The sequence below is a fragment of the Oryx dammah genome, unplaced genomic scaffold, assembly GCF_014754425.2.
Source record: "Oryx dammah isolate SB20612 unplaced genomic scaffold, SCBI_Odam_1.1 HiC_scaffold_8, whole genome shotgun sequence".
NCBI classification, from domain to species: domain Eukaryota; kingdom Metazoa; phylum Chordata; class Mammalia; order Artiodactyla; family Bovidae; genus Oryx; species Oryx dammah.
The window spans coordinates 20,536,489-20,549,351 of NW_024070192.1; the positions used below are offsets into that span (position 1 = coordinate 20,536,489).

The 12,863-nt window shown below is 52.9% G+C and overlaps 1 non-coding gene across 1 annotated transcript; it reads left to right on the top strand.

Moving 5' to 3' along the window:
- Window positions 1-2,856: 2,856 nt before the first annotated feature.
- LOC120867528 lies at window positions 2,857-2,960 on the top strand. Its single transcript, XR_005721947.1, has one exon. It is a non-coding gene; the product is annotated as a U6 spliceosomal RNA (small nuclear RNA).
- The last annotated feature ends 9,903 nt before the right edge of the window (window positions 2,961-12,863 follow it).

Sequence of the window (12,863 nt, forward strand, 5' to 3'; positions counted from 1 at the left end):
TATGTTGGTCTATCTGTGTCAGTCTGAGCATGTGATATGGGTGTGTGAATGTGTGTGTGAACCGTGTGTGAGCGTGCGGTTTATCTCGGAGGATGGTGTCAGGGGACCTAGAGTGGTAGGTAAGAGAAGCTTGGCTCCTCTTCCCCAGGGTGGAGGTCAACCCCAGGGAACCCTCCCAAGAGTCTGGGGAGACCCGGAGAGCTGCCTGGCTCAAGTTTGCCCCAGAAGTTGACTCAGAGGGGCAGGGTGTCTTCCCCTCTTCTAGAAAGAGCTCAGAGACCAATCTTTACTAAAAAGAAAAAAACATACTACCAAATATATTCAAAATACTCTTGCCTGGAAAATCCCATGGACGGAGGAGCCTGGTGGGCTGCAGTCCATGGGGTCGCTAAGAGTCAGACACGACTGAGCAACTTCACTTTCACTTTTCATTTTCATGCACTGGAGAAGGAAATGGCAACCCACTCCAGTGTTCTTGCCTGGAGAATCCCAGGGAAGGGGGAATGTGGTGGGCTGCCGTCTATGGGGTCACGCGGAGTCGGACACGACTGAAGTGACTTAGCAGCAGCAGCAGATTCAAAATATGATCTACAAGACATAGGTAGGATTTAAAAATCAAGGCAAAAAAAAGAAAAAAGAATTAAGGCAATAAACACCTGTGAACCCACCACCTGAGTTTAGAAACAGTGACAGTAGTCTCTTCCGGCCCACCCCGACCCGCACCGTGGATTTTGGGTTGTTATTCCTTCGCTGGAGACAGGCCTCTGGCGGGGCCAGAGCGGCTCAGTGCTGCCCCCTGGCGGCGAGGGACATCGGCCTCCTCCAGCTCGGCGCCCAGTTTGGAGTCCCAGCCAGGCCACCCTGCAGACCCCACGGAGGTGCACACACTCGCTGTGTACGCACGCGCAGGACCTGTCCGGGCACAGATGCACACACCAGGCACTCAAAGCTTTGCACGAGGTCAACCTATTGTGAACGGAGCAGGTGCCATACTCTGTGTGGGGCACTTCAGCAGGAGCCAGCCCACAGCAGCTGCTGTCCCCAGGGAGCTGGAGGCACGACAGGGGTAGTCCCCACGGAGGGGACAGTGCCCTACCTCAGGGACCCTCTCAGTCTCGGCTGGGGGAGTCTGGGCAGGAAGTAACTTTGGGTGAGCCATTTAATAGAACGACCTAAGGTGGAGGGAAGAGAGGAGAGCTTTGTGCCTGAGGCAGAGAAGGGATTTTTGGAGATGGAGAACTCAGGGACAGGCAGAGTGAAATGGACAGTTCAGCTTCAGCGAGGAATTTCGTGTCCACTGGCCTGGAAGGGACACAATGACCCAGCCTGGGACCCCGGTGCTATGGGGTTCGTGGGACTAGAGGAGGAGGAGCTGAAGATGGTAAGGAGGGGCCAGGTCCCTGGAGAAGGCGCCGGGTGTGAAGCGCAGGTAGAGGATGTCGAGTTTCATGGTCTTTTCTGCAATCTCAGGCAGCAAGCACCTTTCGGGACTGCACGGCAGAGACGCGCGACCCAGGGTAGCCAGCAGAGGGCGCTCCTGCTATAGATTTGAGGCTCCAGGGGCCGGGCTATTGAGCCTCGGGTTTAACCAAGATCAGATCATTCTGGGAAAGCCCCGGGGTCTGCAGTCCTAACCGAAGCATTCTGGCTTCCCTCTTAGGGGTACGGAGCAGAGGGGTGAGAAGAGACAACCACGTGAGGTGGGAGCCCCACAAGTCCCCCGCTCCCTGGCCAGGTGCTGTCTCGTCAGTGTTTACATCTCTTGTCTCCAGGTGGCGACCTTGGAATCAATCCAGAAAGGCAACTTGGTCTCCCAACCTGCCCTGGAAGTCTTCCTTCAGGCCCGCCAGCTTTTCTAGAAGGTTCTCCAGGGAGCTAGTCCCAGGGCTCCGCCTCTGGAGTGTCCGCGCTTCCCTGGCTTGCCTCTAGATGCAAGACTTCTGTGCCTGGTGCCCAACAGGCTCCCCCAGCGGCCACATCCAGCAAACCTGTGGATGCTAAAATTCTCAGAACCAAATGCAGCCCTTATCTTCTGCCACAAAGTGTGGCAGGCTTCTGTGTGGCTGGTGAGTGGACACAGCCAGGTCCGGCTGGCTCAGACGAGGGGGCAACCCATCAGTCCCTTGGTGGTGGTGGCGCCTCCTTTCACCCCCTGGCATGTCCACTCAGGCAGAGGCACCTCGAGCTCAGGTCATTCACATATTCATTCATTTCTGCAGTTATCAAGCATCATTTGCTACGTTCGTTTTTGGGGACAGAGAGGAGGAGACAAGGGCCCTGCCTGAGTCTAGAGGAGGAGACAGGAAATAGGTGTGACCATCCAGGGTGGTATGTACTTCGAGGAGAATTGTTTTCTTCTTCTGAACTCTACTTTTCTGTCTGGCTTCTCTGATAGAGTCAGTGGCATCATTACCACCCATCTGCTCAACCCGAAAATGCAGTGTCAAATCCATGCCTCCCTGACTCAGCCCTATCTCCCTTTCAGCCACTGTGTCCCATCCCGCCCTCATCATCTCTCTCCCAGGCCATCCTTTCAGCCTGGGGGCCGGCCTTTGGCCCCCTTCCAGCTTTCATATCGCCACCAAAGTGAGCCCTTCTTCAAAATCCCTGATGCCCAGACTCATACGAGAAAAATTTTAGCGAATGTGACCTAAGGGAAATCATTTGTTTGGGGAAAAAACACTGTAAACAAGGTTGGAAGAACAATGGTCAACTGAGAAAAGACATTTGTAACTCATGTAGGAAAGGCCTTCTTCCACGTTGAACAAAGCTCACACCAGTCAGCAAGGACAAGATCCCACAGGGGGGAAAAAGGTAAAGAGCAGGAACATCTGGCTCATAAAAAACAGGAAGGGAGCTCTCTTTGGCAGTGCATATACTAAAACTGGAATAATATGGAGAAGATCCGCAGGGCTCCTGTGTGAGGATGCATGCAAATTCGTGAAGTGTTACATATTTTTTAAAAAAATTATACAAATGAACTTATTTAGAAAACAGACTCACAAACTTGGTAAACAAACTTACAGTTGCCAAAGGGAAAATATGGTGATAGGGGGAATAAAATAGGAATGTGGAATGAACGTATACGTACTACTATATATATGATAGATCATCAACAAGGACCTACTGTATAGGACTGGAAACTCTACTCAGTGTTCTGTAACAACCTATATGGGAAAAGAATCTGAAAAAGAATGAATATGTGTATATGGATAAATGGATCACTCTGCTGTACGCCTGAAACTAACACAACATTGTAAATCAACTATAGTCCAGTATGAAATAAAAATTAAATTAAAAAAACAAGAAAGAATAAAAAAATTTAGGGAAGGATGTTCAGTCTCACTCAAGATTAAAGAAATAGAAATTGAAGCAACAGAGAGGACTTTTTCAACCATTGAAAGGACAAAACTTGAAAAATAGCAACAGACAAACTTCAAAGTTCGATGAGCCCTGGTGCCAACGGGTATGTTGAGGGAAATATTTGCATTCATGGTTGGTGGGAGTGAAAATGTGTAGGACTTTTTAGGAAGACTTGGAGGTGAAGATCCATGATGTACAGGGTCCTGGGCCTGCCTGGAGCCTTTTTTTTTTTTTAATTGCAAATTCAAATTTCAATTTCAAATATACATGAAAGTAGAGAGGATGGCAGAACAAACTCCCATATACCCATCAGTTCTGTTCAGTTGCTCAGTCATGTCTGACTCTTTGCGGCCCCATGGACTACAGCACGTGAGGCTTCCCTGTCCATCACCAACTCCCTGAGCTTGTTCAAACTCATATGAGTCCATCGAGTCGGTGATGCCATCCAACCATCTCATCCTCTGTCGTCCCCTTTTCCTCCCATCTTCAATCTTTCCCAGCATCAGGGTCTTTTCCAGTGAGTCAGTTCTTCCCATCAGGTGGCCAAAGCATTCGAGCTTTCAGCTTAAGCATCAGTCCTTCCAGTGAATTTTAAGGAGTGAATATTCATATTCATAATATGCCCATCACTCAGCTTCAGTAATCGTCAACTTGCTGCCATTCCTTTTCTCTTTTTTCAATATTTAAAAATTGAAATATTATTGATTTCTAATGTTGTGTTCATTTTTGCAGTACAGCAAAGGATTCAGTTATACATGTATATACATTCTTTTTAAAATACTCTTTTCCATTATGGTTTATCATAGGATTTTTGTTTTTTTTTTGGCTGAGCTGGGTCTTCCTTGCGGTTCATGGGTTTCTGTAGCTGCAGCACCCAGGCTTAGTTGCCCTGTGACATGTAGAATGTAGGTTCCCGGATCAGGGATTGAACCCATGATCCCTACGTTGGAAGGAGGATTCTTAACCACTGGCCTGCCAGGGAAGTCCCTATCATAGAGTATTGAATATAGTTCTCTCTGTTATATAGTAGGACTTTGTTTATCCAGTCTGTATATAAAAGCTTACATCTGTGAACCCCAACCTCCTTCTTCATCCCTTCCCTAACCCACTCCTGCTTGGCAACCACCAGTCTATTTTCTGTGTCCACGAACATGCTGCCATTCTCGTTCCTTCTCTCTCCTCCACCACCTTTTATTGGGGAGATTGGGGTACTTTAAAGCAAAGATATAATTTCATTCCCCTTGAATGAAAATTTCGCAATAGCCATCAAAAGAAAAACATGGATTTATCCTTTCATCCAGTAATCCCACTGTTAAAATTCCCTTAAGGATATACTGGTAAAAGTTCACCAGGCTAGATGTTCAGGCAGGTTTATTATATCATTGTTCGTGAGAAGGAAAAAAATTCCTGGATGCCTGAGCGGAGGTTGGGAGGGACAGGCGTGAATGAATTATAGCTCACGATGGATTAAAGAGAGTGAGATGGCTCTCCAGGAGATATTATTAACTGAAAGATTGTGGTATTATTAACTGGGAAATGGAGGCATTGAAGAGATTGATCATATCCCTTTGTATGATTAAAATCTCTATAAATAGACAAAAACAAAACGAAACATGCTTGGATGACTCTGTTGCTACAGAATCAAGTCCAAACTCTTCAGCACACCTTTCATGGTGGTCTCTCTTTCCAACCTTCGTTCTAGCCATTTCTCCCTCTAATAAGCCCTATGAGTTGGTCCACAGATTCCCATAATGGGTTCCAAGGAGCCCTACCTTCACCTGCTCCTCCTGGAAGGGGCTTCATGGGTGATTAAGTTTGGGAAATGCTATCTTCTCCTTGGAGAGTCACAGCGCACATTAGCTTGTTGAAGGCTCTGGGAAGTTCACAGTCAAACAAACGAAAACTGCTTGACCAGGATGTACATGCCTTGCTCTGGTCCCCCCAGACTCTGGAGCACGGTTCTCAGCCCTGGCTTTCATCAGCGCTTCCCTGGCGGCTCAGCTGGTAAAAGAATCTGCCTGCAATGCGGGAGACCTGGGTTTGATCCCTGGATTAGGAAGATCCCCTGGAGAAGGGAATGGCTACCCAGTCCAGTATTCTGGCCTGGAGATTTCCGTGGACAGAGGAGCCTGGAGGGCTACAGTCCTTGGGGTTGCAAAGAGTCAGACATGACTGAGCGATTTCACTTCACTTTACTTCGCCAGCTCTGTGAGTAAAGGAGGAGAACCACTACCCTGTCGGGGCTCCTGCCCTTTTCTGAGCTTACATAGTCTCACCTCTCCTCTGCTAACCACCCCCACCCCCCAGCCATGCTAGCTCTTCTAGTTCCATAGGAAAGGAGCATCTTAGTTCAGCCCCAGGGCCTGTCCACTAGCTGTTACGTTGGCCTGGAACGCCTTTCCCTGCGTGTGCTGGCTCCTTCCTTAATTCAGTTTCCCCTTAAATGTCACCTGGGAGAGGCCTTCCTGCCCTGGCCCCCGGAAGCACTGTTTCCCTTTGCATGCTTCCACGGAGAACATCTCATTCTCTGGTTTGATTATCTTCCATCTTTCCCACTAGAGTGTCTGCTCCATGAAAGCAAAGACGTCTTTTGTGTTCATCATCATATCCCCAGAGCCTAGGGATAGCTCAGCACACAGTAGATGCTCAACTAACAGTAGCCAATCAAATGTGTTTCCTCCGAGGTCTGCTTTCCTTGGCATTCCTTTTGCTTCCAGTGAATAGTGATCCAGCTGCGAGTCTCCTGGTCCCCACCCACCTCTGCTGGGATGTGTTCTCACCTCATCTCCTCTGCTTGGCAAAGCCCTGCCCTGGCTTCGAAACCCGGCTTTGTGGTCCCTCCCCGTGAAACCATCAGCAGCAGCCTGGTCTGAATGAGTCGCTCCCTCCTGCTCCTCCCAGGTGCCTGAACATACACACCTTCATCACCGCACAATAACTTGGCCCCGGGATGGACCGCGTGTCCATTTCTTGCTCACTTGCCTGTGCTCATTAAGGGCAGGGCTCAGCTGACTCAGTGCTGAGTTCTTGGCACCCTGCTTAGTGATGACCCACCATGGATGCGATGAATGGTTGCTAAGGAAAAGCCCAGCATCGGGCAGTTACTGTCTGCATCCAGCAAGCCAGCATCGATTGGGCACTTCCTGTGCCTAAAGTGCCAAGTTAGACCCTAGAGTGGGTTCAGGGATGAACAGAAAGCTGTCTTTTGGCTGTGCGTGCACGCTCAGTCGCTTCAGCTGTGTCTGACTCTTTGCGACCCTATGGACGGTAGCCTGCCAGGCTCCTCTGTCCATGGGATTCTCCAAGCGGGAATACTGGAGTGGGTTACCATGTTCTTCTCAGGGGATCTTCTCCACTCAGGGATCGAACCCGAGTCTTCTGCGTCTTCTGCATTGCAGGCAGATTCTTTCACTGCCGAGCCACCGGGAAGCCCTCATTTGGCTGTAAAGGATTGTAATTCTAGAAGGGGAGCAGATCCACCTCCAAATAATAATTCTAACATGAGTGACAGCGACTAGCACTCTGGCGCTAGAATAGGTGAGGGAGAGTGTATTAGTTTCCTATTGCTATTGGAAAAAAATGACAGCTTCATTTTTTAAATGATTATTTATTTATTTTATTTTCATCTGCACTGGTCTTGGCTGCCACGCCCGGGTTTTCTCTAGCTGTGGCAAGGAGGGGCTACTCTTCATTGAGGTGCCTGGGCTTCTCCTTGTGGTACCTTCTCTTGTGAAACACGGGCTCTAGGGTGCTTGGGCTTCAGTGGTCATGGCGCATGCACTTAGTTGCCCTGCGACATGTAGAATCCTCCTGGATCAGGGATCGAACCTGTGTCCCCTGCATTGGCAGGCAGATTCTCAATTGCTGGACCACCAGGGAAATCCCAAATGACAGCATTAGGGGCTTAAAGCAACACTCACGTTATCTGACAATTCTGGAAGTCTGAGGTCTGAAGTGCATCTTGCAAGGTTAAATCAAGCTGTCAGCAGGGCTGAGCCCCTTCTGGAAGCACTCGGGGAGAACTGTTCTTGCCTCTTCTGCTCCTAGAGTCTGCTTCCATTCCTTCGCTCATGGTTTCTTCACTCTGACCTCTGCTTCTGTTGTCACACCTCCTTCTCTGATTCTGAGCTTTCTCCCCGCCCCCACCCCTATTTAAGGACTCTTCCCAGGAGGTGCTAGTGGTAAAGAACCCACCTGCCAGTGCAGGAGATGTAAGACATGTGGGTTCGATCCCTGGGTCAGCGAAGACACCCTGAGGTAGGAAATGGTAACCCACTCTGGTATTCTTGCCTGGGAAATCCCATGGACAGAAGAGCCTGGTGGGCTATGGTCCATGGGATCACAAAGAGCTGGACATGACTGAAGTAACTTAGCACTCAGGCATGTGGTTATATTGGGCTCAACCAGGAAATCCAGAAAATTCCAGTTAAGGAATGCAAATTCCTTAACTTAATCACACTGGCAAAGTCTCTTTTGCTATATAAGGTACACAGTTCTGGAGGTTAGGACGGGGACATCTGCCTAGCAGAGGGAAGCGTTACCTCTTACCCTGGGAGCCTTCACCCAGCCAGCTTGGGAGTCGCTGATCCTTCCAAATCCCTAGTGTGCACAAGGCCTGAGGCCAGCCGCTGCCTCATGTCAGCCTCACGAAGAGTTTGTCATGGAAACCAAGTAGCCTCATTTTGCAGGTGAGGCTGAGAGAAGGGTTGTGACTTGTCCACAGCAGAGTCTGCATCGATCCAGGCTCCTGGAGTTGGCTTCCCTAGTGAGCTCTTTCCATAAGGGGTGGAATAGTGATCATTCCACTATTGAGAAGATTAGGGGCTGTGATTCCTCTCCAGCAAAACCTTACTGGAGAAAATGAATCACACCTGAAATGTTGAACAATAAGCCCAGGGCCTGGGTTTTGAGGCAGAGGCAGGACCAGGGGGCTGTGAAGCTGCCAGCTTGGGGCAGGTTTTAATGGGGAAGAGCAGCTGGGGGCCTCGTGTGGAACAGAGTAGTCCATGGGGCCCAGGCCTCTGCACAGCTGTGCTCCTCCCCTTTCTTGTTGGTAAGTCACGTGCATCGTCTTGTGGTGGCCTGGGTGATCAGAGGAGGCCCAGTGGTAAAGAATCTGCCAAGGAACTAGAGGCAGGAGACCCGAGTTCGATCCCTGGGTTGGGAAGATCCCCTGGAGGTGGGGAGGAGGAAATGGCAACTTACTTCAGTATTCTTGCTTGGAGAATCCCATGAACAGAGGAGCCTGGTGGGCTGTAGTTCATGGGGTTGCAAAGAATTGGATATGGCTGAGCGACTGAGGGTGCATGCGGTGTAGGTGATTGAAGAACCAAGAGACCCTCCTCCCGCCAGTGGTGTTAGCTGGGAGGAAGGAGACACCAAGCTCAGAGCATCACGCGGGGGAGACCCAGTACCCACCCTGAGCGAGTGCCCAGTCTGAGTCGGGAGACAGAACGTTTACCCTAGGAAGCATCCACTCTGATGGGGGAGATGAAGCCTCTTTCTCAGGGAGCCTGGACCACACATCCCCTGGAGGAAATCACTTAAGAGTGTTGAAGAGCAGGGACCAGTGAGGGTGGATTAATCCAGGAGGAACCAGTCTTGCAGGGCATGGAGAGTCGAGTGGGCAGGTGGGGCAGGGCCTGGGGGCCTGGGAGGCTGCGGTCTTGAGGATGGGCAGTCTGGAGTTCCTTTGGGATTTCTGAGTTGGTTCCCGCAGGTCCTCAGGTCCCCTTCAGCCTTCAGGGCAAAGGGGAGTAGGGACGAGCCCTGGGCCTGAAAGGGGACCTCCCTGACCTGTTGCCTTCTCATCCTCCCCCGTAGCTACCTCAGGCCAAAGAAGGGGAGGGGTGGATAGGGGAAAGAAAGGGAGGGCAGAGGGGAGAAGCTGGTCCTCCCAAGTTGGACTCTTCCAGCCCTGGAAGCAGCAAGGGTTCCCACCTGTGCCCCCCTCTGGCTCCCCTTACCGGACCTCCCCCCCATCCATTCCTGTTGGTTTGGGGCCTCCCTTGCCCTCTCCTCCTGTTCTGGGCACTGAGGCCTGTGGCCCTCGCTGGGACAGGGCTCTGGACAGCTGATGTGGCTTTGCCTGGAAAGACGCGGAGTCCCAGGTGGCTGAGTCCCAACTTGGGTCTACCCTGGGGGCATGTTCCCTGGAAACCAGTTATGGGGGAAGGGAGCACCTGGGGACCTCTGGTATGTGTGGGGGCACTGGAGGAACCCCCTGCCTCTGACTCTCCTAATTGGATGCCTCCTGAGGGCCCAGATTGTTCGCGTCTCTCGTGGCCGCCGGGGAGGCGGAGGGTGGGGCCTTCTTTGGAGCCAGACACAAATCATTAGCGGGTGGATCTGGGCAGGGCGGCCCTGGGGCCTCAGGAGAGAGGCTGAGGAAACAGAATAGAAGAGGATTCCACCTGAGGGCAAGCACAGCGGGCGAGGGTGCACTTCCTGGCCAGGGGTGGGGGTGCTGGGGGGGAGAGGTAAGGGGTAGGGCCTCCTTGGTTACCCTGGGTAGCCCATCCTGGGTGAGGTCCCCGCAGCTGAGAGGGGCTCACGGTCTGTGAGGAAGCAAGCTGACAGGCCCTGGTGGCCGGGCTCTGGGTGTAGGGTCTTTGAGAACCCTCAAGGATTTGGGGTGTTCTCTTCATCAGTCAAGCCAAGGTCCCAGCTGGGAGCCCACCCCCACATCCTGGGCCTCTCACTTCCCCAACCTCACCCGATATGGACTCTTTCCTTGGAGGGAGGGTAGGTGGCCATGTAGTCCCTTCCTGGGTCCCTGTCTTCCACCCTCGCCATGGTCTAGGGTCCTCACTCCTAACAACTCAGCGAACACTTACAGAGCACCTGCTGCATACATGCTGTGTTCTGGGTTCTGGGTGGGGTGGGCACTGTCCTAGGAGGGTGACAGTTAATGCTTGGGGGGCCTGTAGGAGCCAAGGTCAGGTGGGCTGATGTGGCAAGATGCTTGTCACCATCAATATGCATAGATTTTTTGAATAAAAATATATGTATTTTTAACATTTATTCTTGGCTGTGCTGGGTCTTCATTGCTGTGCTCAGGCTTTCTCTAGTTGTGGCGAGTGCGGGCTACTCTCTAGTTGCGATGCGTGGGTTTTTCATTGCGGTGGCTTCTCTTGTCACAGAGCGCAGGCTCTAGAGCTCGAGCTCAGTAGCTGTGTCGTGCTGGCTTAGTTGCCCCGTGGCATGGAGTTGGACACAACTTAGCAACTGAACAGCAACATCAGTGTGGGATCTTAGTTCCCAGACCAGGGATCGAACCTGCGTCCCCTGCATTGGCAGTGAAGTCCTGATATGCATCTATTAAACATCAACTGCATACGGGGCCCCCAGATCACCTTGCACCTTCCACCAACACCATAGGGTGGGTGTAGGCCCAGGGACCCTCCCCGCATACCCTAGTCCTGCTCGAGTCTGAGACAGGTCTGTGCTACTCATGCTGAGATCGCATGGGCTCTTCAGCAACCTCTGGAGAGGAGACCCAGGGCCTGTAGGTTTGGTCAAGCCCGGGGCTGGCGTGGGGACCCTGGGGGATTCAGCCATCTCCCCGGGGTCTCTTCCTGCTGTCCCCTCTCTGCTGTTCTGGACTCCCAGCGGCCTCTGGGGCTGGATTGCCTCCTCCCTTTCCTCTCCTCTTCCTCCTCTGGGCCAAGCTGCTGACACCTGCAGGGGGTGTGGGCCTGGCGCTGCCCCTCCGGCTGCCAGGGGCCTCTCCCTGCTGGGGGTGGAGGACAGGCCCGGGCAGGAGGAGTCACGGCCGAGAGGACCTCGGCTCCTGCCAGGCCTTCCTTCCTTCCCTGGCACGGGGAGTGGGCACTGCTCGGGCCTTGGCTTCAGGCCTTGCCTACTGCCTGCCGGCTGCTCAGAAACTCTGGGCCTCGGCTTCCTCACGGCGTCGTTGGGGAGATCCAGCAAGGGCTGTCCGGAGCCTTGGAGGAAGCATGTCTGGGTCTTCTTAGGTCTTCCAAGGATGGCCACACTCTCCAGAGAGCCAGGAAGACCTTCCTGGGGTCTGTCTCTGCCCCTCCACCTGGGGAGAAGGGCTGAGCTGGGCCTGTCCTTCTGCAAGTGAGGCCTTTCTGGGCTGAGGTGGGCACAGAAGTGGAGGGGGGTTCCAATAGTGGCAGAGTCTCCAAAGGCCAGAGGCACAGGGCCTGGGAGTCACTGATGTGGGGAAACGTAAGTCCTGCCCTTGGCGCACAGCCTGATGTCAGCAGGGGAAAGGGTAGAGTGACGGGGTGATTGTGGGGCCTTGGTGATTTTCGAGAAAAGAAGGTTAGGAAACTCTCTGTCCCTTCAAACTGGGCTTCAAGACTAACGTCTGAGTACTTTGGAGGTGGGATGCAGGCTCTGGAGAGGCAGAGGGTGGGTGGCGGGTGCCCTGTGGCCTGGCCCCCTCTCCAGGCTGCTAGCTCTGCTTCATATTCACTTCTCTGAACTTAGGGAGGCCTGTCTGGACAGAGGAGGGCAGTCAGCTGCTGGGGGAGAGGGGTTCCTGGGAGGGTGGCTCCAGCAGGGAGGGGAAGGTCTTTCTCTGTGGGGGTGAGTGGCTGGTGCAAGGCTGGCCTCTGAGCCACTTAGGTGACCCCAGGTTCTGTTTGTTTTCTTCCCCAGCCTGTCTTGGAGTAGCAGAAAGTCCTCCCAGATATCGTGGAAGAGACCTGGTATTCTGACCTTGCCCCCTATTGACCTTGAGACCCTGCTCCCTACTCCCAGGAATGCTGGGAACCCCCAGACTTTACAGTCAGGGTGAGAGCAGAATAAACTCTGGTTGTCTCCTCTCGGCAGCCTGTGCAGTCCCCACTCTCCAACAAGGAGATACCCTTGCGTGCGAGGCCACCCACTTTCTAGCCAGGAAGTCCTTCCAGCAGTCTGACCTCAGCACACCATCTCTGATCTAAATGGAACCCGGACTCCCTCCCTGTCCCCGTGTGTGTGGGCCCAGAGCCCAGGCCACCCACGTGCCTCCCTCCACCCCTGGAAGCTTCTCATTCAGACAGGCCCCTTGCAGACACAGACGCCAGGGTCCTGGCAGCGCCTAAATCATTAGCACCGCCGAGATTAGGCCACTAATCTCCTGGCTGGGAACGGGCGGGTGCCAGCCGCCAGGATATGGGCTTGTGCTTTTTCCTTGCAGGGGCCGCCCTTCCCCAGGGTGCGGCCGCCCGGCAGGTCCTGCCTCTCCTGCGCTCAGCACCTCCTCTGGGGGCCCTTTGGGGGCATCTTTCCCCAGGTACTGGTAGGGTGAGCAGGGGCGGTCACCCTAACCAGCTCTCTGATTCCCTCTCTCCCTCGGCCTCCACTTGACTCATTCCCACAAAGACCCTGGGAGGCAGGAGTTACCCTATTTTGCAAATGAGGCAACCGTGGCAGTGAACTGACTTCCTGAAAGGCTTGGATCCAGGGTTCCCTCAGGTCAGCAGCTGTGACTGTTCCTCTCAGACAGGACAGCCCCCTGGTGAGGGACTGAGTCTCCTGCACAG